The sequence below is a fragment of the Rattus norvegicus genome, assembly GCF_036323735.1.
Source record: "Rattus norvegicus strain BN/NHsdMcwi chromosome Y unlocalized genomic scaffold, GRCr8 chrY_unlocalized_16, whole genome shotgun sequence".
Lineage (NCBI taxonomy): Eukaryota > Metazoa > Chordata > Mammalia > Rodentia > Muridae > Rattus > Rattus norvegicus.
This window is the reverse complement of record NW_026947374.1, coordinates 75500-99220: the sequence shown is the minus strand read 5'-3', so window position 1 is coordinate 99220 and position 23721 is coordinate 75500. Positions and strand designations below refer to the sequence as shown.

Below are 23721 nucleotides of genomic sequence, written 5' to 3'. Positions count from 1 at the left end.
CTCAAACCCCATTTCCCGTCCCATCCCCTCAGCCACCCATTCCTTTCCTTCCATCTGCCTCCTCTCATTATTTTATTCCTCCTTCTGAGTGAAATTCAATAATTTTTTTTGGGTCTTTCTTCTTGTTTAGCCTCTTTGGTTCCTTAGATCTTAGTGTTTGAATTCTGTACTTTATGGCTAATACCCTCTTTTAAGTGAGTATGTACATGTTATTTTGGGACTCAGTTACCTCATTCAGAACAATACTTTCTCATTCCATCTACTCCACCGCATCTTCACAATGTCCTTATTTTTCATAACTGTGTAGTATTCCATAGTGTAAATGAACCACATTTTCTGTAGCCATTCTTTGGTTGAGGGGCTTCTGGGTTATTTCTATTTTCTGCTCATTATGAAGAAAGCAGTTAGAACGTTATGGAGCACGTGTCCTTGCGGTATGGCAGAGGTTTTTTCAGATATAAGGCCAGGAGTAGTATAGCTGGGTCTTTAGGAAGAATATTCCCCATTTTCTCAGAATACACTGGATAGATATGCAAAGTCATTATTTGAATTTGATCTTCCCCCAGCAAATGTTATTTGTATCCTGATATTTATCTGCTTCCTCAAAGGAGGTTGCCCCTGACTAGTCCTCTTTCATGGATTAAGGAGATCGCATATGAACCTTCTGTCCCTTTTAACTGTTCTTTAAATGTTAAAGCCTATGACAGTGAGCCAGAGGGGAAAGTTGATACTGGAGTACTGAGGGTGTGGTTAGGTAGAGAGTCAGAAGAGGGTAAGAGAGGTATAGTTTATTACTATATAATAATTTAATATACTAACATAATATATTAGTATCAATTATATTTTATTATGATATAAATATATAATAATATAATGTATTAATAAAATATGACTATATTATTTATTTTAATAATAATATTCTTTAATATGTTAATATAGTATATTATTAATTATATTATTATAATGATTGTACATATCACTTTAATATATTAATTTATTATAATAATATTTTACATATGTGTATATATATATGTATTTATATACAATATAAATATATATGTGTATATATATATATACTGCATGGTATGCAACATCCACAAAGTTAACTCCAGGTGGAGCTCGCACGTTAATGTGAAATGCTGAGGGCAGAATATTTTTTTTCAGTTCAGTTTGCTTATATAGTGGATCACTTTGATGGGTTTTCATAGATTGATCCACTCCTGCAGCCTCAGGAGGTAGCCTACATGATGGCACTGAATGGCGGTTTTGATATGCCCTTGGATTTTATTTTCGAGCATTTTACCTAGTATTTTTTCCACCAATGTTGGTAAGGGAAATTCTTCTGAAATTCTTTCTTTGTTGTGTCGTTTGTGATTTATGTGTCAGGGCGACACTGGTGTCATGGAATCATTTTGGCGTTTTCCTCCTGTTTCTGTTTTTTTGGTAGGTTGAGAATTCTTTGAAAACCTGGTAGGGGTCTGCACTCAAACAATCTGGCCCTTGGGCTCTTTCAGTAGGGAAACTTAATTACTGTTTGTGTCTCATTAGGTGTTGTAGAGCTATTTACAGAGTTTATCTTACCTAAATTTACCTGTGGTCAGTGCAATCAGTCTACACAATCATCCACTTTAAAGTGAGAACTAATGATTATGTGACTTTCATCATTGTACATTGATACGGCTCCCTGTTCATTTCTGAATTTGTTATTTGGATGCTCTCTCCTCCTATTACATTATCTGTCTGAGGATTTGTCTGTCGGATTGATGTTCCCAAGGAACCAGCTCTTGTTTTTTTGTTTTTTTTTTTTTTGTTTTTGTTTTTGTTTTGTTTTTTTGTTTTTTTTGATCTTTGTATTCTCTTTGTTTCTGATGGATCACTCTCACCCTGAGTCTGATCATTTCTTGTTGTCTCCTCCTTTAATATGTATTTGCTTCTTTTTATTTTAGAGATCTAGGGTGTGCTGGGAAGTTGCTAGTGTGGGGTCTCTCCGGTTTCTTTATAAAAGCACCCTGTGCTGCATATGCAGGTAAGTTTGGAGAAGTTGTGCCTTCATTTTCATTAAATTCTAGGAGCACTTTTTGTTTTTCATCTCTTCCCTGAACTGGTGGATCTTAAGTTGCCAGCTATTGAATTTCAATGAGTTTATAAACTTTTTCTTATTGTTGAAGTCCAGTTTTAATCCATGGTGATCTGAGAAGATCCAATGGTTAGTGCTGTATTTCTGTATCCATTGTGGCTTCTTTAGAGTGGGAGAACATGTTCATTTTAGGATAAGGTTCCATGAGGTACTGAAAAGAGAGTGTGTACTTTTGTGTTTGTGTGAACTATTCTGTAGATATCAGTGAGGTCAATTTTATTGAACCCCGTGTTTGTTAAATCATTTATTTATTTATTTTTTTAATTTCTGTCTCAATGGCCTGCCTTTGGTGAGATGGGACATTGATGTCACCCACTATTAATGTGTGAGGTTCGATGTGATATTTGAGCTTCAGCAATATTTCTCTCACCAATATTTCTGCTTTTTGTCTTTGGCCTATATACATCCAGAATTGAGATGTCATTTTGGTGGATTTTTCCTCTGATGCATATGAAGTATCCTTCCCCGTCTCTTTTGATTACTTTTGGTAGAAAGTCTGATTTGCTGGATGTTAGAATGGCTACACCATCTTGTTTCTTGTGTCCATTAGGTTGGAAATCTTTTCCAACCCCTTGGTCTGAGGTTGTGTCTATCTTGGTTGCTGGATTGTGTTTCTTGAGTGCAACAGAAGGATAGATCCTGATTTTACATCCATTGTGTTAGCCTGTGTCCTTTTACTGTTGAGTAGAGGACATTAATGCTTAAAGGTATTAATGAGATGTTGCGGGAGCAGGGTTTTTTTTTTTTTTTTTTTTTTTTTTGCTTGCATGTTTTTTGGTTTTTGTGTTTTCGATTAGGATGTTTGAGTATGTATGTGAGTATTACATCTGTTCAGTAGGGTGCATGATTTTTTTTTGTTTGTATTTTTTTTGTGTTTTTGGGGAGCTATTGGAGTATGCACGTGAATGTGAGATCCTTTCTGTAGGTTATGCTGTGTAATTATTAATTTCTAGGGGGAGGCAGAGATGTTTCAATTTCTGAAAATCCATCAATATAATTCACTATATAATGAAACTGAAAGAGAAAAATCACATGATAATCTCATTAGATATTTAAAAAGCTTGCAAAAATATTCCAACCCACCTTCATGTTAAAAGGGTGAGAGCAATCAGGGATACGAGTCCTATGCAGAAACATAATAGAGGCAATGGACAGCAGGCCGGTACCCAGCATCAACCTAAATGGAAAGAAATGTAAAGCAATTCCATTAAAGTCAAGGACAATGTAAGGCTGCACACTCTCCCTAATTAGTATAGTATTTGAAATTATATCTAGGGTAAAAGCATAGTTCAAATTTGGTTCTGAAATGGTGTATTGCCAAGGCCTGTGAAGGAGGAATGGCACAGAGCTTTAGAAATCCTGGGGTATGGCCCACTCTTCAGCACAGTCTCGTTGGACCTTGGTGAGTCATGAACCCCACGAGGATTTCAGGCAGAGTGGTGCTCAGTTATTGCACTCATCCTCTCTTAATCTAAGAAGTGCATGAAAATCCTCATGGAGCTTTCTACCACTCAGAGGGCAGTGCCATTGGCATTTGCAATAAGAGTGATACAGGTCTTTTAGCAATTGCCTCTGGGGTAGATCATTGCTTCTATCATTGCCCGAGGAAATGTAGAATGATTAGCGAGGACCACAACCCATTAAAAGCTTTTGGAAAAATAAAATTGTTTGTGAAGCTGGCTAAGATCTTTTCCCTACTGACTCTGATATAAAAAACAATGAATGGAACAATTTGTAGTTCGGAAAGGCTGGGATCTTTTAAGGTCAGGGATCAAGAACTATGGCGGCACAGGCTAATGGTGTGACTGTCACAAATGCTGGACTGTTGATGACTGCTTTCTGAACCAGTTTTACCCTCAGCTTCCTGATAGGATTTAATAAGGTTTGCCAATCACAGATGTGCATTCTGATCATTTAAAGCAGATATAACATTTTTATACAGATGTTTAGATTTCTGTTTCTAAAAGATTCTTACAAGTATCCTTTTAAGGATAAATAATACAATACTTTACCATTTCTCTGTGAATTCAAATTGCTTACTTATGAAGTTACGTTGACCTTGGGAGCAATTTGTTTTCTTTAGGTGTACTATATAATGTTTGTTCTAATACAGTACTGGGTATCACTTTTTTCATCACTAAGCAAGAGAAGAAAACTAGAATATGATCACATTTGTAATACAATATTCAATAAATTAAAGGTCTATAGGGAAAATACTGCCCGTTGCGAAACAGAGAAAACCTAGAAAATTGAACTGTATGTCACAGGAATAATCCTGGGAGTATAAATATTATCTAGAAGAATCACCTCCACTCCATCTTCCTAAATCTTTTCTACCCGTGACATGCCCCTGACTAACTTTCACCATTCAGAGCATGTAACCACTAATGAAGAAAAGAGAAGTATCTAACTTTATAGAGAGATGGAGTACGTAAATGTTTCCACTGTGACACAAGAGACTCTCCTGGAAAAGGCACTCTTGAAACTGGTCAATGTAAGGAAAGCTGTTCAGCATGTAGGCCATGGGCGTTCTAAGAGACATTATCATTAGGCCCTCTCTGAAAAATCTCTTGTAACCTAGAGAGCCCTAGCTCCTTTTGTGAGGTCACAAGTGTTGTCCTGATAGCATCTGCCTCTCAGATATTTCTTCAGTACCCCTAGAGCTTACTAATTGGCCTTTAATTCAGAATAAACAGACATTTTTGAAGGGAGAACAAAGAGGATGAAGAAATCAGAGATGTGCAAAGAAAGCTTCCCTTCTGTTTTGGTATCAAAAAGGAAGAATTACCTGGTCCATTTGAGAGCTCAGTGAGTCCGGGGTAGGTGTTTAGTGGGTTTCCTGAAGAGACAGCCTTCATCTCAGCTTTCCACATATGGGAATGAGGACATGGGAGCCTCTCAAAATCATCTGGACTTACCTGTTCTTATGGTTCCTGGAAGTCAGAGAGTTTATATCATTCATTTCTTTATTCCAAAACCAAGGGATGGAAAGGGCACAGTTGTTTTCCTGAGAGTGCATGGCCTTTATTTTTTTTGACAAGAAGAAAAGGGACTTAAAGAACACGGGAAGGACAAGTTTTGTAACCCTAGCTCTGTGTAAACTCCTCCATGCTTTAGATTCCTATAGTGCAGTTTGTGCCTGACCCTGATATCTGGGATAGAGAAGAGCTTCTATTTGAAACATCATCATCTCAGTCCTTCAACTATTATTTCTATGACTGTCATTACCTGATAGTGACCCATTAGATTTCTGAGTCAATAGCTGTAATTAGCTGGTAGTTTTCTCTTCTTTTATTTCTTATATCTTTTATTTTTTACAAATTTTATTTCTTTTTTTAAAATGTATATTTATATATTTATATTTAAAATACTGTTTCCTTTTAGAATTTCCTCCCGTACGATCCCTAACAGGTCCCTCTCCACTTCTTCTATAAACCATCCCATTACTGTCCCTTCACATTCCCTTTAAATGCAAGTCAAACCAAGGGAGGACCAAGGGCTTAACCTTCCTTTGGTGCCCAACAAGGCCATCCTCTACTACAAATGCAGTTGGAGCCTTAGGTCTTTCCATTTTCCACCTTTGAATATTGGTCTCGTACCAGAAAGATCTGGTTCATTGGCATTTTTGTTCTTAAGGGTTGAAAGCCTTTTCAGCTCTTATTATCCTTTCTCAGAATCTACCAACTGGAACTCCATTTCCAGTTTACTGGTTTGCCATTGACATTCACATTTGTATTTGACATGCTCTAGCTTTGTATCTCAGGAAATATCTATATCTGTTTCCTGGCAGAATGCATTTCTTAGCTTCATCAATGTTATCCAGTTTTGGTGGTTGAAAATTATATATATATATATATATATATATATATATATATATATATATATATATATATATATATATATATATATATATACTTTAGGTGCTTCCTACACCTATTAGGTTAGGTGGAATGATTACATGGATTCTGCACAACTAGGTCAAGAATGTAGAGTTTGCAAATGAGTATATCAAAGAGACTCCCTCCTGTACTTATGAAGGTATTGAGTTGAGGTTTCACTGTTCCTCAAGTCTTTCTTCCCCCTGCCCATGCTCCTGTTTCTTATATATGACATTAAGGAAGAATCATGGCAACACATCTAAAACCTTCAAGTCTGGCCATGGGAACACAGGAAGTAGATAGTGTAGTACAGATATCAAATGTGAATAGAGAAAAGAATTGTATATTCCATGTGGTCCTTTGCTTTATTGATGTTGGTAATTTTTGAATAACATAAGGATTTGGGAATTTATAATTGAAGTAGGTACACCATATTTACACTGTTATTCTCAGTCTATAGATGGGCCCACTTTGTTTCCAAAATCATAGCAGAGAATGGAATTTGAAAACAGAATTTTTGAGTACATATTCAGGAATATTTATAATGTCCCCTATGAAGGAATGTACAATAGGAAAGTGAAATACAATATTCATTCAACGAAAGGTGTGTAGGTAAAGTACTGGCCTTTATAAAATTAAGAAAACCTAGAAAATTGAACTGTATGTCACAGGAATTGACCTGGGAATAAAAATATTATCCAGAAGAATCTCCTCCACTCCAAGTTCCTAAAAAATTTCTATCCATGCCATGCCCCTGACTCATTTTCTCCATTCAGAAGTCACTAGCTTTAGAGAGATGGAGAACGAAAGTTTCCACTGTGTCACAGGAGACATACCTAAATTGGCACCCTCAAAACTGGTTAATGTAAGGAAAGCTGTTTAGAGTCAGGCCATGGCAGTTCTCAGTGACAATATCATTAGGCTCTCCCTGAAAAATCTCTTGTATCCTTGAGAGCACTAGCTTCTTCTGTGATGTAATAAGTGTTGTCCTGACTGCAAATGCCTCTCAGATATTACTTCAGTACCTATAGGTTTTACTAATTGGCCTCAAATTCAGGGGAAACAGTCATTAGGGAGGGAGAACAAAGACGATGAAGAAATCAGAGATGGGGAGAACGAAGCTGGTCTTCTGTCTTGGTATAAAAGAAGGAAGAAATACATCATCCCTGAGAAATCTCACTGAAGCCTTGGTAGGAGTGGAATATGTAAGTTGAAGAGATAGAATTGATCTGATCCTTCCACACATGGGATCAGGAGCTGGGAGCCTCTCAGAAGAATCTGGACTTCCCTGCTTCTAATGGTTCCTGGAAGTCAGAGAGTTTATATCATTAATTTCTTTCTCCCAAAAGCCAGGTGTTTGGAAGGACACTGTTCTTTTCCTTAGAGCTCATGGATTTTTGTTCTTATTGCCCAGAAGAAAATGGTCCTAAGGAAGAAGTGAAAAATGAGTATACTTTCCTCAGCTCAGAGTAAACTCCTCAATTATTTGGATACTTATAGAGCAGTAAGTGTCTGATACTGGTATTTGGGAGAGAGAAGTGCTCCAAATTTGATCTTCATCATCTCAATCTTTCCACTAGTATTATTCTGACTATAAATCCCTGACAGGAACCCTTTGGATTACTGACTCAATAGGTCTGATTAGCTGCTAATTATCTTTTGTTTTTTTTTCCTTTTTTTTTAGCAAATTTTATACCTTTTTTTTTTTGGTTCTTTTTTTCGGAGCTGGGGACCGAACCCAGGGCCTTGCGCTTCCTAGGTAAGCGCTCTACCACTGAGCTAAATCCCCAGACCCGTATATACCTCTTTTAATTGGATATTTCTATATTTACATTTCAAATGTTATTTCCTTTCCCAGTTTCCTGTCCTTAATATTCCTAGCTGGTCCCCTTATCCTTATCTATAACCTTTACTGTGCTTTGACATTCCCTTTAACTAGAAAGAAACAAGGGCTTCTCCTTCCATTGATGATCAACATCGCCATACTATGCCACATATGCAGTTGGAGCCACAGGTCTGTACATAAACAGTCATGGAATATTGGTTTAATACGAGAAAGCCCTGGTTCATTGAACTTGTTGTTCTTATGGGGGTTGAAAGCCCATTCAGCTCTTGTAATCCTTTCTCACCATCTACAAACAAGGGGTCTGTATTCAGTTCTCTGGTTTGCCACTAGCAATCACTTCTGTATTTGACATGCTCTAGTTGTGTCTCTCATGAAAGATCTAAAACCATTTATTGGCAGAATGCAATTTTATCTTCAACAATCTTATCTAGTTTTTGTGCCTGATATATATATATATATATATATATATATATATATATATATATGTATATATATACACATATATATATATACATACATACACACATATATATATGAATACATACATACATATATATATAAGTGAATACATACACACACATATATACATATATATATACATATATACATATATACATATATATATATACATTTATATACATACATATATATATATACATATATATATATATATATACAATTTTGGTGGATCCTACAACTAGGAATTTTGGTTTAATATTTGGATGGATTCTGCATAACAAGGTGAAGACTATAGGATCCACAAGTGACAATTGCAAATAGACTCCCTCCTGTTTTTTATAACCTACTGAATTTGAGGTTTCATTGGACCACAAGCCATTCCTATCACTGCCCATCACTCAGAAACTGATGTGTGGCCTGAAGAAAGAATCATGGTAAAACATCCAAAACCCTCAAGCCTATCCCTGGGAACACAATAAGGTAGATATTAGAGGACTGATATCTAATAGAACTTCAGAACCACATTCTATACTCCATGTTGTCCTTTGCTTTACTGATGTCTTGTAATTAATGGATAAAATATGGATTTGGAAGTTGATCATTAGAAGTAGGTACACAATATTACCACTCTTATATTCACTCTATAGCTGAGCCACGTTTGATACCAAATTCATTGCAAAAAATGGAATTTGAAAAATGAAATTTTGAGTACACATGCAGGAACATATATAATGTCCCCTGTAAATGAATTTACAATCAGAAAATATAAAACAATATTCACTCAATTAAAGTTCTGTAGGGAAAATACTGGCACCAGCGAAACAGGGAAAACCTAGGGAATTGAACTTTATGTCACAGGATTTGACCGGAGAATAAAATTAATCTCGAGAAGAATATCTTTCCTTCTGTGTTCCTAGATCTTTTCTACCCATGACAAGCCCCTGACTAACTTTCTTCATTCAGAGCATGTAATCACTAATAAAGCAGAGAGAAGGCTCTAGCTGTACAGAGATGTAGCATGTAAATGTTTCTACTGTGTCACAGGAGACACTACTGGAAAGTGCACAACCAAATCTGGTCAATGCAAGGAAGCTCTTGAGCAGGTCGGCTATGGCAGTTCCATCATCATTAGGCCCTCCTTGAAAATTCTATTGTGTCCTGGAGAGCCGTAGCTTCTTCTGTGATATCACAAGTTTTGTTTTGACAGCAACTACCTCCTTCCATATGTCTATGGTTTAGTAATTGGCATCTAATTCAGAGTAAAGAGCGATTTGGGAGAGAGAACAAATAGGAAGAAGGGATCAGAGATGGGGATGAGGAAGCTGGCCTCTTGTCTTGGTATAAAAGTAAAGAAGAAAAAAGTGGTTTTTGGAAAACACCCTGAGCAGATGGCTTTAGTTCTTTTGTTCTTCTATGGGTTAACCGAGCTCTTGGAGAAGTTGGTGAACATCCTAAAGACCTTTTGGCAGATGGTAAAGTTTCTAGACACCCCTTTTTGTATTTCAATGATCCTAGGGATTGTATGACTAAAGGAAATTGTTTTCTAGGACGAGTGCTAGAGCAAGATAGATTTTTAGGTGCTTTAAAAGACATGGAATTTTTCTGATATACTTGGACTAATGGCACAAGTTCTAAATGATTTTTTTTCGATGTGGACTTTCCCTCAGACCTTTGGTAATATAAAAAAAAGGTTTTATATGTTTGAAGTCTAATTTGCACAATGACAAACCGCTTTGAGCATGGAGAACACTTTCTGGAGCCCTAGAGAGGGGTGAAGAAATTCTCTTAAACCCTAGGGTAGACGGTGAACATGCCTTTTTTGTAGAAGGAGGAGTTACTTGAGCATCTTGGGACAATATGGAATGTCCAGCAAGTCCTTTCAAGGAATGGCATCTTTGCAAACTTCCTTCATATTTTTTGGAAATTCCATGGCCCTTTGGACAGATGGAGAAGGTTAGGACTCACCTGAGGAGAAGATGTAGCTTTTGCTGTCTCTTTGGCTGCAGAAGATGGCACAAGATCCCTTTTGGCAGAAGGGGGATGTTTGAAACTATCTTCTTTAGAGGAAATTTCTCAAGACTACATCAGAAGGATCGAATCTTAACCTTTTTTTTTATAGAAACTGGATGCCTGTGGTCCACTTTGGTAGAGGGAGAATGTCGCCTCTTTATCCCCAGAGTGGACATGTTAAATAAATCTACTTAGGTATATGGGGATAGTTCTAAAACATGCTGTTCAGATGCAGTAGATCCTAAGACATCCTTCTCAGATGAGGAAGGTCTTAATGTACCGTGTATACGTGTAGAATCCTTACTGTGATATCAGAATGGAGGGAATGTATTAGAGCTACCTCTGAAAATGTGACCTCACCCTGAGCATCATAGACATATTCTAGATATTGTTTTGTAACTGTGGAAGTTCCAAGAGAAATTTTTTCTGCTGGAGAAGTGGAAACCGACTTTCCTATAGAAGTGTCAGGTTCCCTAGCCTGCTTGAGAGGCAAAACAGGCTTCAAGCCCCTTCAGAAGATGAGGTAAAATCCAGAGCTTTTGAGGTATTTGGCAGATGTTCTGGGTCTGCTTGTGGGTATAAAGAAGGAATGGCAATCCTTTCTGAATATTTGGAAGAGTGTGTAGCATCTTCTGTAGTTGGGGAAGATGGCTGATTTTGAGGAGATAAGGAAGTTCCTATAGCCTACTGTGGAATTTGTGGAGGTCGTATTCATTCTTTTACACTAATGGAATACAAGGAATCCCTTTCCTCAGTTGTCGAGGATGCTACAGACTCTGGTGTTCGCATTTCATGGTTCACATATGTTTGGGTCCATAAACTTCTCTACAGATGGAATCTGTCCTAGAATATCTTTTGTATATGTGTCACATCCACAAGACATTTCTAAAGATGTGGCTATGGGTAGACCTCCTTTTGTAGAAGTTTCTTGTCCCACAGTCTCTTTTTGAGATAGAGTAATACTCAGAGAATACTGCTCAGTTTTGGGAAGTTCTAGCATCTCTGATGTATATGTGGAAAATTTTGGAGCCTCTGCTTTCAGTACAGAACGACTTAGAGTCCCCTGAGGAGGTAGGGGATATTTTATCTTCTCTGCACATTGTATAAATATGGAGTCTGCATGGCTCATTGACAGTGTGTTTTGATAAACTTGGCTTTTTTGGGCCTAATGGGATGTCAGGAGGGTCCCTTCAGTGGTAGAGGATATTTGAATAATTCTCTATTATATAGGGACATTTGAAGTACTGGGGGATATGGTGAGGCTGCTAGAACATATTTTTTATGTGCAGAAGGCACAGGAGTTCCATCGGTGGATTCAGAAATTTCTACCACATCTTGCGTGGGTGTGGAGCTCTCAAGAGCCCCTTCTGAAACTGTCAATGGTCCTTGATCTAATGGTGTACATGCAGAAAATTTTGTCTCTTCTTGGGCTGGTATGTGTGTTATGAGGTTCACTTGGGTATTTGTAACTGTATTTTGTACGCCTTGGATCATAAGTGATGATTTAAGCGCATTTTTAATAGTGGAGGACTTTGAATGTCCTCTTGGCTTAATAGGGTAGTTCTGCAATCCGCTTTGTCAGCAGAATCAGGTTTCAAACTCATTTTACCCGAAGCAGATTTCATAAGCACGTTGGTGGAGATAGGGCACATCTTTGACTGTCTTTGTGAATGGACAGAGCTCTCTGCCCTGCTTTGGCAGCTGGCAAAGGTATTAAAGTCTCTTCTGGAGAAGGGGCAGGACTTATTCCACTTGTGGAATATGAGAAATCACTGAGATTACCTTTAAGAGAAGAAGATTTCCAGCCCCCCCTTTTTTTTTCTGATTGGGCCTGTTGTACCTCCCCTTAACCAGAGGCGTCTTCTCCAACAAAATTTGGAGGAGAACTGGAAAGACTGAGGACCTGTAAGATAGGGAGTGAACATTTGAAATCCTTTGGAAAGTCTGTGGGACAAGAGCTGAACACCCAGAAGAGTGTGCAATACTGAGACCTCAGCGAGGAGACCCTGCTACTTCTTCCCACATGTGCTCAGATCCCTAGCCCAAGAGGAAACTGCATAGTGCCACTGGACACATGAATATAGGAGCAGTCAATCTGCAGGAGCCCTGCAGTCCAAACTGCAGCTGAATCTGAACTTGTCCAAACAGTATTCTACACCCAAATGTCATGAGGGGTGGGGAAGTATTACACTGTCAGAGGGGCAGAAACCCATGAGAACTCTGCTCAAATTCCTGACTCAAGAAAAAAACACCTAGCTCCATCTGGGCCTCCTGTGCATAGGAACCTAGGAGCAGTAGGGTCAAGACACTTCTGGTTGCAGCCCTTATGGAAAGCTGAAAGTCAGCCCAACAAGTGAGTTCAGGCCTAAGAGAAGAGGTGATTCCAACTTTTCTGCTTGAAGCGAGCTCACTGGTTGACTCAGGACATGCAAAGGCAGAACTCCTCTGGGATCAGGCATTTCCAGTTTCTAGCTGGCTCCTGAACCTTGCTGATTCCAGCACAAAGCTCCCTTCTCCTAGAAACTGTGGGAGAGAGAGCTGATCACCCAGGAGTGTGGGCAATACTGAGCATACAATGCACACAGACTACCACTTCTGCCCAAAATTGCCCACATCTCTGGCCCAAGACAAAATTGCATAGTGACTCTGGAATAGAGGAGGAGTAAATCTACTGGAGCACCATGTTACAGACTGTGCCTGGATCGGAACTGACCTTGTCAAACATCTCCCTGTACCCAAATCATGATGGTGGGGTAACTAGAGCCTCAGAGAAGCAGACACTCCTGGGAAATCAGAGGAGACTACTCTCTGCCCAGATTCCTGACTCAAAAGGAAAACACCTTGTACCATCTGTGCCCCCTCCCCCCACAGAGGGACCTAGGAGAAGTATGGGAAGTTCCTTCTGGTTCCCGCCCACAGGGACAGCTGAAAGTCAGTGGACAGGAGCAACTACGTGCCTGAGAGCAGAATACTCTGTTCCCTTAACTGGGTAAAAGAAAACAGGAAAACAGGTCTACAGCAGCCCTGACACACGAGCCTACAGGACGGTCAAGCCACTGTCAGAAAGAGCAAGACAAGCTAATTCCAGAGACCACCTGATGGCCACAAGAAAGCACAGGAACACAAACAACAGAAACCAAGACTACTTGGGCTCAACAGAACCCAATTCTCCCATCAAAACAAACACTGGATATCTAAACACACCAGAAAAGGAAGATCTAAATTTAATTTCACATTTATCATGACGATGGAGGATGTTAAGAATAATAACTCCCTTAAGAAAATGCAGGACAATAGAAAAAACTGAAGTAAACAAATATAATGCAAGAAAGAGGGAACACAAAACTACCTTAAAGAACTACTTGAAAAACAGCATAACAGGAGAAGAAATAAACAAAACCACCCAGGAGTTAAAAATGGAAATAGAAACAATAAAGTAAGCACAAGGAAGATAACCCTGGAAATGGAAAACCTAGGACAGAGACCAGGAGTCATAGAAGTGAGAATCACCAACAGGATAAAAGACATAGAAGACATAATCTAAGGAGCAGAAGAATCACACAACTGTCAAACATAATGTAAAACAGAAAAGACCTAGCTCAAAACATAAAGGATATCCAGGACACAATGAGAAGATCAAACCTAGTCTTAACAGGTATAGAAGAAAGTGAAGACTGTAAACATCAAGGGACAGTAATATCTTCAACAAAATTATAGAGTAAAATTCCCTAATCTAAAGAAAGAGATGCCCATAAACATACACAAAGCCTACAGAACTCCAAATAGATTGGACCAGAAAAGGATATTCTCCCATCACATAATAGTCAAAACACCAATAGCACAAAACAAATAAAAATGTTAAAAACTGTAAGGAAAAAGGTCAAGTAATATATAAAGACAAAGCTATCATAATTAAATCAGAATTCTTTCCAGATACTATGAAAGTCAGAAGATCATAGACAGATGTCATACAGACACTAAGAGAATAAAAACACCATCCCAGGGTACTGTATCCATCAAAACTCTCAATTAACAAAGACGGAGAATCCAAGATATCCCATGACAAAACGAAATTTACACAATACCTTTCTACATATCTAGTCTTATAAAGGACACTAACTGGCAAGACCGAACACAAGGATTCAAGTAAAACCATAGATAAAGCAAGAAATTAATCTTTTCACAACAACACATAGAGAAGAGAAGCACACAAACATAAACTAACCTCCAATTATGAAAATAACAGAATGTGACCATCACTATTCCTTAATATCTCCAACATCAATAGACTCATTCCTCACTAAAAATACACAGATTGACACACAATATGTAATGAGGACCCAGCATTTTGCACTACAGGAAACACACTTCAGAGACAAAGACAGACTCTACCTCAGAGTAAAAGGCTGGAAAACAATTTTCCAAGCAATGGTCTGAAGAATATATAAAATCGACTTTCAACCAAAAGTCATCAAAAAGCATAAGGAAGGACACTTCATATTCGTCAAGGGAAAAATCCACCAAGATGAACTCAAAATCATAAATGTCTATGCTCCAATTACAAGGGCTCCTACATACACATAAGAAACCTTACTAAAGATCAAAGCACATATTGCACCGCAAAAAATAATAGTATAAGATTACAACACCCCATTCTCATCACTGGACAGATCACAGAATCAGAAATTAAACAGAGATATAGACAGACTAGCAGAAGGTATAAACCAAATGGACTTAACAGATATTTACAGAACATTCTATCCTAAAACAGAAAGATAAACCTTCTTCTCACAGCCTCCTGGCACTTTCTCCAACATTAATCATATAATCAGTCAAAAAGCAGGCCTCAAAGCATACAGAAAGATAGAAATAATCCAACGCATCCTATCAGACCACCATGGGCTAAGGCTGTTCTTCAATAAAAATTAGGAAAGAACGCCCACATATACATGGAAGTTGAACAATTTTTTTTTACTCAATGATAACTTGGTCAAGGAAGAAATAAAGGAAGAAATTAAAGACTTCTTAGAATTCACTGAAAATGAAGGTACAACACACCCAAACTCTTGGAACACAATGAAAGCTGTGCTAAGAGGAAAACTCATAGCTCTGAGTGCCTGCAGAAAGAAACAGGAGAGAGCATACATCAGCAGCTTGACAGCACACCTAAAAGCTCTAGAACAAAAAGAAGCAAATACATGCAGGAGTAGTAGAAGGCAGAAAATAATCAAATTCAGGGCTGTAATCAACCAAGTAGAAAAAAAGGGACCATACAAAGAATCAACAGAACCAATACCTGATTCTCTGAAAAAATCAACAGGATATATTAACCCAAAGCTAAACTAAGCAGAGGATACAGAGAGTGTGTCCAAATTAACAAAATCAAATATTAAAAAGGGAGACAGAACAGCAGAATCAGAGGAAATTAAAAAAAAATTGCTGTACTACAAAAGCCTAGGTTCAAAAAACTTGAAAATCTGGAAAAAAAAAGACAATTTTCCAGACAAATACAAGATACCAAACCTAAATCAGGAAAAGATAAACCATTTAAACAACCCATAACTCCCAAAGGAATACAAGCAATCATCAAAACTCTCCCACCCAAAAAGAGTCCAGGATCAGATGGGTTTAGTGCAGAAATCCATCCAAAATTCATTGAAAAATTCATAACAATACTGTCCAAACTATTCCATAAAATTGAAACAGATGGAGTACTACTAAATTGCTTTCATGAAGTCACAATTACTCTTATAACTAAAACAAAGAAAGACTCAACAAAGAAAGATAACTCAGACCAATTTCTCTTATCAATATCAACACAAAAATACTCAATGAAATTCTTGCAAACCTATTCATACAACACAGTAAACAATCATCTACTATGTTTATGTAGGATTCATCCCAGGCTTGCAGGGATACTTTAATATACAGAAAACAAACACCATAATTCACTATATAAACTCCAAGATAAAAACCACATGATCCTTTCATTAGATGCTGAGAAAGATTTTGACAAAATTCAACATCACTTCATGAAAAAAGTCCTGGAAAGCACAGGAATTTAAGGCCCACACCTAAACATATACAGCAAATCCGTAACTAACATTAAACTAAGTGGAGAGAAACTTAAAGCAATCACACTGAAATCAGGGACTGAACAAGGGTGCCCACTCTCTCACAACTTATTCAATATAGTTCTAGACATCTTAGTCAGAGCAAGCAGACACTGAAGGAGGTCAAAGGGATATAGATTGGAAAAGAAGAAGTTAAAATAGCACTGTTTGTAGTTGATATGATTGTATACTTAGTGACCTCAAACATTCCACAAGAGAATTACTAAGCCTGATAAACATTTCAGCAAAGTGGCTGAGTATAAAAATAACTCTGCACAAAGCTAAACAAGCAGAGAAAGAAAGTAGGGATATGACACCGTTCACAATAGCCCCAAATAATATAAAATGTCTTGGGGTGACATTATCCAAGTAAGTAAAAAATATGAGCATATGAGCAGAACCTCAAGTCTCTGAAGAAAGTGAAGGAGATTTCAGAAGATGGAAAGATCTCCCATGTTCATGGACTGGCAGGATTAATACAGTAAAAATGGCCATTATATCAAACGCAACCTACATATTCATTCCAATTCCCATCAAAATTCCAATCCAATTCGTCAAAGATTTAGACAGAACATTCATTAATTCATCTGGAATAAAAAAAAACACAGAATAGCTAAAACTGTCCTCAACAATAAAAGGACTTCCATGGGAATCACTATCCCTAAACTCAAGCAGTATTACAGGGCAACAGTGATAAAAAAAAAAAAAAAAGAAAGAAAAAAAAAAAAAAACAAAACAAAAAAACAAAAAAAAAAAAAAAACTGTATGGCGTTGTGACAGAGGCAGGCAAATAAACCAGTCGAATAGAATTGAAGACCCAGAAATGAACCCCTACAACCATGGTCACTTAATTTTTGAGAAAGAAGACAAAACCATCCAATGGAAAAAAAGACAGCATTTTCAGCATGTGGTGCTGGTTCAACTGTGTGTCAGTATGTAAAAGAATGCAGATCGATCCATTCTTACTGCCCTGTAGAAAGTATAAGTACAACTGGATCAAGGACCTCCACTTCAAACCAGATACACTCCAACAAATAGAAGACAAAGTGTGGAAACATGTCAAACACATGGGCACTGGAGAAAATTTTCTGAACAAAACACCAAAGGCTCATGTTCTAAGATGAAGAATCAACAAATGTGATCTTAAATAAACTGAAAAACTTCTGTAAGGTACAGGACACTGTTGTTAGGACAAAATGGAAACCAATAGATTGGAAAAAGATCTTTACCAATCCTACAACTGATAGACAGCTTATATCCAAAAGATACAAAGAACACATGAAGTGAGACTACAGGGAGACAAATAACCATTTGAAAAATGGGGTTCAAAGCAAAACAGAGAATTCACAGCTGAAGAATATCAATTGGCAGAGAAATACCTAAAGAAATATTCAACAACTATAGTATAAGGGAAATGCAAATCAAAACAACCCTGATATTCCACCTCACACCAGTGAGAATGTCTAAGATCAAAAACTCAGGTGAGAGCAAATGCTGGAGAGGATGTGGAGAAAGAGGAACACTCCTCCATTGTTGGTGGGATTGCAGACTGATATAACCATTCTGGAAATCAGTGTAGAGGTTCCTCAGAAAATTGGACATTGAGTTATCTGAAGACACAGCTACACCTATCTTGGGCATATACCCAAAAGATGCCCCAATATATAACAAAGACATGAGCACCACTATGTTCATAGTAGCCTTATTTATAATAGCCAGAAGCTGAAAGAACCCAGATGATCTTCCACAGAGCAATGAATACAGGAAATATGGCACATCTAACCAATGGAGTGTCATTAAGAGATACATTGAAATGCTAGCACTCTATACAACAGGGTTTTAGAGTCCCTTAGTGAGAGAACGGTCTTTTACAGCAAGGTCTTCATTATCAGACTTTGATTTAACCCATCTACCAATGAAGTGAAATTATCCCAGACATAAAATAGTGCCTCTCCAGAAACAGCTTTTATCCACTAATACGCATCTACTTCTATTTCATAATTGTCATGTTTATATGGGTTTAGGATACAATATGTTCTGATTTATTAATGATATTTAAGTATTATTTGGGGTAATTTTGAAATTTTCAAAGGAACAAACCTATGTTATGATTGTATTCCATACTACTTTTAATTTGATCTTGAAGAATTTCATGAAAACTGAAGTATCAAAAATGTATATCTTCCCATTGAAAATTTGTAACATCCATCATGTGAAACTCCCGCTGAACCTCAGTGGATTGATTTCTCTGAAAGCATTTATAGACTCTCCTACTGCATTATTGCAACTCTACAGAAGCTTCACTCCCATAGTGGCAGTTCCAGATCAGATGTAAACAAACAATTTTCTTTGCCTTGGAAAAGATTTAAAATATTTTCATTAACTTTTTATATGAAACTAGTAAGGATTTTGAGAAAAGGGGGCAGACAGGCCCCAGAAAGTATGTTTTTAAAATTCTTTTCTTAAAATTAGACTTTTTCATGCAATATATTTGAATTATGATTACTCTACCCTCTATTCCCCCCTTCTATTCCTCTCCTATCATCTGTATCTACATCCTTCTGACTCACAAAACAAACCATCATCTAAGGGATAAAAATAAAATGAAAGTTAATGAATTGGAGTAGAACAAAACAAGCATATAGAAAAGAGCCAAAACAAGGGTCAAGAATCAGATACAGACACGGAGACCCAGACTTCCATTCACACACTCTGGAATTCCATGGAAACATAAAACCAGAAAAAATATATACACAAAACATACAGAGCAAAAATTAATAGATAAATAAACATAAAACAAAATGAAAAAGACATTCTGAAGAAAAAGTCCTGACCCATTATGAGACAAGGATCCTCCAAAGATGATGTTCAGTTCCCTTAGTGCTTTATACGCAGTCTACCCTTAAAATTAGGTTGTGTACCCAGTGATATTCCCTTGGAGAAAACTAAGTTTTCATTTTCACATGATTATCCAATGGAGATAACTTCCAAATTAGAGATAAGGTCATATGCAGGCCTTGGGTTCTTTCAAGGGCTTATTAATAGGTAAGGAGATCTGTGAGGTGCTGTCCACTGAGCATGATACAATTGTGGCCCTCCAGAACTCAAAATACTTACATCTATCTGAACAGACCCTATATAATATTGACACTGCCTATTCAAAGGAACTAAGTGAAGTGCTGGAGAATAGAGAATGATGTAGCCATGGGTGTCTTACTTCATGAAAAAAGATTTTAAGAGACTAAAATTTACTATGAGTTGGTGTCTCAAAGTAACACCAGAAATTACACTGTTAACGTCTCACTAACACAACTGCCTAAACAACAGCTGAGGAAGAGAGGGAATGGGGAAGAATGGAAGTTTAGTTCTCTTTCTTTTTAAATTCCTTCTTCCTCTTCTTCTTCTTCTTCTTCTTCTTCTTCTTCTTCTTCTTCTTCTTCTTCTTCTTCTTCTTCTTCTTCTTCTCCTCCTTCTTCTTCATCTTCATCTCCTTTTCCTCCGTCTCCTCCTCCTTGTCTTCCTCCTGTTCCTCCTTCTTCTTCCTCTTCTGCTTCTTCCTGCTCTTCTTCCTCCTCCTCAATCTCTTCTTCTTCCTGTTCTCCTTCCTCCTCCTCTTCTCCTTCTTCTTCTCTTCCTCCTCCTCCTCCTCCTCCTCCTCCTCCTCCTCCTCCTCCTCCTCCTCCTCCTCCTCCTTCTTCTTCTTCTTCTTCTTCTTCTTCTTCTTCTTCTCCTTCTCCTCTCCCTCTGGTTTGATGTGTAGGTCCTTGATTCACTTTGACTTAGGCTTTGTACATGGTCATAAATGAGATAATTTGCATTCTTCTTCATGCTGATTTCCAGTTGAACCAGAATTATTTTTGGAAAATGCTATGTTTCTGCCTTTGAATGGTTTTTATCTACTTTTCCAAATATCAAATGATAGGTGTGTGGGTTCATTTCTGTGTCTTCACTTCTATTCCACTGGTCTGTCCATCTGTGTCTTTACCAATACCATGCAGTATTTATCACTATTGCTCTGTAATACTGCTTGAGTTCAAGGGTGATGATTCCCCCAGAAGTTCTTTTCTTGTGGAGGATAGTTTAAGCTCTTCTAGTTTTTTCTTATTCTAAATAAATTTGGAAATTTCTCTTTTTATCTCTATTAAAGAAGTGAGTAGGAATTTTGATGGAGATTGCATTGAATGTGTAAAATTAAATTGAATGGCAAAATGGTCATCTTTACTATATTAATCCTGTCTATCCATGAGCATGTAAGCTCTTTCTATCTTCTGAGATAGTACTCAATTTCTTTCTTCAGATACTTGATCTTTTGTCATACAGATCATTCACTTGCTTGAATAAACTTAAACCAAGATATATTACATTATTTGGGACTATTGTGAAGTGTGTGATTTCAATATTTTCTTTCTCAGCCTGTTTATCCATTGAGGAGAGGAAGGCTACTGGTATGTTTGAGTTAATTTTATACCCTGACACTTTGATGAAGTTATTTATCAGGTTAAGAAGTTCTCTGGTGGTACTTTTGGGTCACTTAAGTATATACTATCATATCATCTGCAAATGGTGATATTTTGATATCTTCCCTTCCAATTTGTGTCAGTTTGACCCCCTTGTGGTCTGGTTTCTCTGAGTATAACATGGAGTCCTGTTTTGAATGAGTAGGGAGAGAGTGGGCAGCCTTGTCTAGTCCCTGATTTTAGTGGGATTGCTTCAAGTTTCTTTCCATTTAGTTTGATGTTAGCTACAGGTTTCCTGTATATTTCTTACACTATATTTTGATATGAGCCTTCAGTTCGTGATTTTGCCAGGACTTTTATTCACATGGGTTGTTGAATTTTGTCAAATGCTTTCTCACCATCTAATGAAATGACCTTGTGCTCCTTATCTTTGAGTTTGTTTACATGATGGATTACATTTATGAATTTTCCTATATTAAACCATCCTTCCATCCCTTGGTTCAAGTCTACTTGATCATGATGGATGATTTTTTTGATGTGTTGTAATATTCGGATTGCAAGAATTTTATTGAGAATTTTTTCATCAATATCCCTAAGGGAAATTGGTCTGAAGTCCTCTTTCTGTGCTGAGTCTTTGTGTGGGCTAGGTATAAGAGTAATTGTGGATTCATATAAGGAATGTGGTTGTGCTCCATCTGTTTCAATTTTGTGGAAGAGTTTGGACAGTATTAGTATGAGGTTATCTTCCATTCTCATTTCCCTGCTTTCCCTATACCTAATTCCTGCAAAGGCCACTCCCTTCCCAACCTCCCCTCTCATTCAGTTTCCTCTCTCCCTCCATCCTCCTCAATATCAATTCTGCTAACTGCATTTTAAAGTCAATATTTAGGAAAAAACACTGAGAAAGTATAGGAAGTATCCCATAAGCAATTGTGGTTGGTGTTTTGTCAAGATATGAACATATTTAATTTAATAGTTGTCAAAATTCCTACATATACTTTTAGAAGAGACACTGTCTTCATTACCTTCAACATGAAGGAAAAGCATTTATATATTCTTTTAAGTTATACAAGGGCATCTGTTAAATGAGTAACACACATCACACAACTTTATTACTTTGAAAACTCTCTTTATTGCATATAATTACACAATGAAAAGTACAAAGGCTTAAACTCATGTGAGTGTACTTTGTTTCAAAGTTAAAGTTTAGATATACAGGTTGATGACAACAGCCATCTCAGACTCAGAGGGGTTAAATACATAAGGGCATCATCTATTACCTTACCTTTCTTCTTTCCTTTATTCCTGATGAAGACTCATCTCATTTGCAGCCCCTGCTGTGAGAGATGGATCAGAAAATGCCTGAAAGTCCACAAACCAGAATCCATCTATAGGAAAGAAAAAAGACAACATCTACAAATAGTACACGCACTCAAAACTTGTTTGTAGATCTTAACACTTGAAATAAAATGCAAAAAGAAACCCATTTTCTAGGATATTACAATATACAGGAAATGGTACCTGTAGGAAGCATTCTCAGGGGATTTTAAACTTCTGCACCTAAGAAGGAAACTGCCTCCATGAAGGTGAAGATTTTTTTCTTTGGCAAGAAAGTCAGTCTGTCTCTTGACAGTTGTGCAGTCTGTTCATCACTAGAGCAACGGTGATGCTTTATGAATGTGAACAGATAAACACATACCAGTTTTCACTTCTTCAAATAATTTCAAGAAGAACCTGAAAGAGAATATATAATGTTCCACAGATGAAATATGGGAATTTAAATTAGCCAGCATAAATATGTTGTTAAAATTTCTGCCTTTATTAATTTTGACTATTTCTGCTATGAATAATAAGATGGTTATGTAATGTCTACCAATCCCCAAAGCCTGAAACATTGTGGAAAACTGTCTTATTTCTCCCCAACTTGGTTTTTGATCACCCTACTTTTCATTGCCCATCTAAATTCTCTGTTTCTCATGTAGATCTGAGGACTATGTGAGGATGTCACTCTCATGTAGAAGACCAAGGAACTTTCTGTACTTGCATGTATTTACTCATGGGAGCATGCAAATAAATCTTTCAGTTCCAAGAACAAAATCGTGGCTGTCCAAGACCCACATGAAACAATATCTTTCTTTCTGCCATCAATGAACTTTAGCACACTGGTAACAACACAGATAACAGTATAATGGAATAATCCTGTAATAATAATATTAGTGATGATGATGATGATGATGAGGATGATGATGATGATGATGATGATGAGGATGATGATGATGATGGAAAAATCCCCTCGAGGGATCACGTTATAAGGAAAATAAATGTTGAGATGTGTTTTTTTAAGTGATATTGTATCCAGGAAAGCAATTTTCAATAGGACAGACTCCTCTCACATGAAAATCACTCAAACTGTCATGGCTTCACAGAGAGAGTTGAGAACCAGAGTGGTCTTTTAGGACAAGAGAAAGATTCGCCAACATTCTATAAAGAAAAGCAATCCAGACATTCTGTGTGAGGATGGTTAGCTTATGCATGGCTAACACACACAACATATACACAAACACACAAACACACACACAGACACATATGCATGTACACACACACAGATACACAGAGACACACAGACAGAGACATAGACAGTTAGACAAACAGACATTCACACAGAGAGACTGACAGTCACAGACAAACACACAGACACAGACACACACACACACACACACTCACACACACACACTCATCTCTTGTCTCCTACCTAGAGTGTCCAGGTGCATAAAACGTGTGAAAGGATGAAGTGGACCCAGGAAACAGTTAGTCAGCAGAA

At 37.3% G+C, this 23721-nt stretch overlaps 1 long non-coding RNA gene across 1 annotated transcript in view; it reads left to right on the top strand.

Moving 5' to 3' along the window:
* Window positions 1-6065: 6065 nt before the first annotated feature.
* Window positions 6066-23721, top strand: part of LOC134484602 (uncharacterized) — a 40007-nt gene continuing 22351 nt past the window's right edge. Inside the window, exon 1 of the long non-coding RNA XR_010062096.1 lies at window positions 6066-7220. This is a non-coding gene — a long non-coding RNA (uncharacterized LOC134484602). The remainder of the gene's footprint in view (window positions 7221-23721) is intronic.